This window comes from Lygodium microphyllum, chromosome 10 (assembly GCF_053477565.2).
Source record: "Lygodium microphyllum isolate KBCC chromosome 10, Lygodium_microphyllum_v1.1.10, whole genome shotgun sequence".
NCBI lineage: Eukaryota > Viridiplantae > Streptophyta > Polypodiopsida > Schizaeales > Lygodiaceae > Lygodium > Lygodium microphyllum.
In genome coordinates, this window is record NC_141144.1 from 38,986,937 (window position 1) to 38,990,066 (window position 3,130).

The following is a 3,130-nucleotide window of genomic DNA, read 5'->3' on the forward strand; positions in this document are numbered from 1 at the left end:
GTGGAGAAACAAACTCACCCCCTCTAGTCTTCTTAGCTGCACTTGGATTTTCTTCATCCCTCTTACGCTTCTCCTCAACAAATACATCTGCACCATGAGACTTAGCCAAATAAGCATAAATAGAATACCTGTCAACAGGCGAGTCCCAACCTGTCTTTGATCTGATGCTAGAGCCTGCACTAGTCAAAATAGTTTGCTGAATTTTCCCCTTGTTTGCAGTCTCCATAGCATAAGTCCATAGTGCGGACTGAGTCTCTGATCCCTTCTCAATCTGTACTCCATATGCAGAAGCATCACCTCTAGCTATCACATAAGAAGTACACGTAGCCATGTCCTCCACTAACTTCTTCATTCCACCTTTACCAAAGTTGGTAGCAAGTGGAGCTCCTGTCTCAGTAAACCAAATCTTACCATCTTGCCCCCAATATACCAAATTCTGCCTCCTTGCATCCTGGAAAGAGTCACAATCCCTACAATGCTGATGCTCTGTACTATCACACCAAATACATCTCCGATCTTTCCTAAGTGCACTAGGAGCACTCCTAGGTGCAGTAGGAGTACTAGAAGAAGTAGTAGGCACAGTCGAAGCAAACTGCTCCTTCAACTTACCCACCAACTCCGCTTTGACTGACTCAAGTGTCAAATCTGTGATGCCTTTGATTATGTCATCAATAGAGGTAGGCACCGATGGAGCGGATGGTTTTGGAGCAGAAGGTGTAGGCATCGGTCGTGGAACAGGAGGAATAGGTGGAGTGGAAATAGTAGGCACTCGCATAGGCCAAGAAACTTGCTGAGGAGGAGAAGAAATAACAGGGATAGAAGTAGGCATAGGAGCTGATGATGGTGTAGGTGTCATGGAACCATTCTGTAGGCGAGTCTTCCATATCCTCCTCTTGGTCAAAGTCGAGACTGCATCCTGAGCATCCTGCCAATCAGTTTTAAGACCCATAGGCTTCGTGCGATCTTCAAGAAGCTCACCCAATTCTTCTTGAAGAGCAGGATCTGCAGCTTGCAAGAAAAGCTCAACTTTTTCAACATCCAATGCTCTTTGTTCAATGGCATCAAGCTGACTATACCTCTCTTCGAATTCTCGAATCAACTCCGAAGCAACAAGACCTTTGTTTGGCATGTAGACCCACTCTCGGAATGACCACCGAGTAGCCATACCAAAGTCCTCAAGGAAGTATTCTTCTTTTAGAGCCTTCTTAAAATCTTGCCAATGTGTATTTTGAAAAAAAAGATCAGTCACTTTTGTCCTCAAAGCAGGTGTGACAAGACGAAGGAAGTACTTACTCATAAGTCCAGCAGGAACTCCAAAAAACCCCATCTTGATCTCATATGTCTTCAAATATGCTGAAACATTACGCCCGTCAAATAGCTTCTTCTCACTCTCAACTGCTTCAATAGCCTTAGTCGCGCTGTTTGCATTCTCGTGCTCCGAATAGAGTTGCCTTTGCTGAGACAACTGCTGTTGATGCAATTGTTGTTGCTGCTGCATATACATTTGTGTTTGCTGATTTTGGAGCTGCATATACATGGACATATTCTGCAAAATCTGTTTTAGATCCTCCGTTGAAGTACTTGACGCAACAGTCATAGATGGAGCTGAAGTAGAGGTAGCTGGAATTGTAGAAGAAGCTGAAATAGAGGCTGAAGTGTCTCCCATCCTGAAATTTCTGCAACGCTTTCACGTCGGGTTCACCAAAGATGTCGAAGGGTTTTCGAAAGCGAAGTCACGACCACTGAGGACTTTGAATAATTTCAGGATAGAAGGATAGATCGTCAATTGTGGCGGCCTCCACAAAGGATCATATTTATATTTCTTCAGAATAGTTACAACAACAATAAAAGACGAATACAGAAGATCCTCAGAGGTATATACAAGAGGTTTAGAAAACAGTTTTAGTACAGATCATAATAATGTCCAATACTATAAGGAATTTGAAGTCACAAATCTGTTCTTGGCATAGGAGAAAAACCAGCAAAATCACTCCTTAATACGAAACATCGATACTCGGTAAGTCTCTCCTCGGGTAACAATAATTTAGTACATATGAAGATGGAAATCTTCAGTCATGAACGGACTGGGACCTTATTCTATCATCCAACCACGATGAGATATCATTCAATATGATGGTCACATTGTCATCAGACTTCTCTTGCAGAAGACTTAACCAGTTCTATGTTTGCAGCAAGCGAGGCTCCACCAGTAATTTCATTGACTCTTTTGAGTAAAAAGGGGGAGATTGTGCTTCCACTAATCTTTTGCTTCAATGCTTCTTGCAAAGATCTACTGATTGCTGACTCAATCGGCTTGGCAACTGCTTCATGTTCTTCCAGGATTGGCACCCCAATGAGTAGTCCACTCTGTAAATCCAAACTAGAGTTCGCACCTTGTATGAGACCCTATGGGGAGGGTCATGTTGGGGTTCTTTCCCCTAAACAAGTTTGCATAAGCCTCGGAAATCGAAGACATGATATGATATCTGCACATTCGTCAGGAGAATCAACACGACAAGGTACCTTGCAGCCACTGTGGCGAGTAAAGAAAGCAGGAAATTCATTGGTCTTGTATCCAATAACAGTAACACCTTCAGTCTCAAGGTACTCTAACGTTCTGGGAATGTCAATAATTGACTTGACACCAGCACAGAAAACAACAACATGCGACCTTCCAAGCTCTGTTAAATCAGATGAGACATCCATTGCTTTTCACCATCAGCATGTGATATCTCGTCCTTGGGGTAAGTCTGTGAAGTAAACATATCCTCCCGAGTATATATCAGACCAACATTAGTCCATGTCTTTAATATATCCATAGTCGTATATTTTATGGGTTTTGTAATCTGCTCAAAGCAACTGATACTTGTGCTCCTCTCAGTTTTCCTCCATCGTCACAGTTCTTCTGTCGCCGTCTTCTTTCCTCCCCAATCCTCTCTCGTACCCCCAAATTGCATTCGATGTTCATAGTAAGCTGCCCAGTGGCAGACTTCATGTTTCAGCTCAGAGTCAAGTTTCTTCATTAGTTCTAGTAGCAACCGCTTCAGAACAATTTTAGGTGGGATGCAATTCACGAGTAACTCGTATAGTTTCCCTCATACTAAGAAAAGTCTCTTTGGGCTTTGTTCAT

The 3,130-nt window shown here is 42.8% G+C and overlaps 1 pseudogene; it reads right to left on the reverse strand.

Annotated features, from left to right (window-relative positions):
- Positions 1-2,148: 2,148 nt before the first annotated feature.
- Positions 2,149-2,706, reverse strand: LOC148029904 (pseudouridine-5'-phosphate glycosidase pseudogene; annotated as a pseudogene).
- Positions 2,707-3,130: the final 424 nt, after the last annotated feature.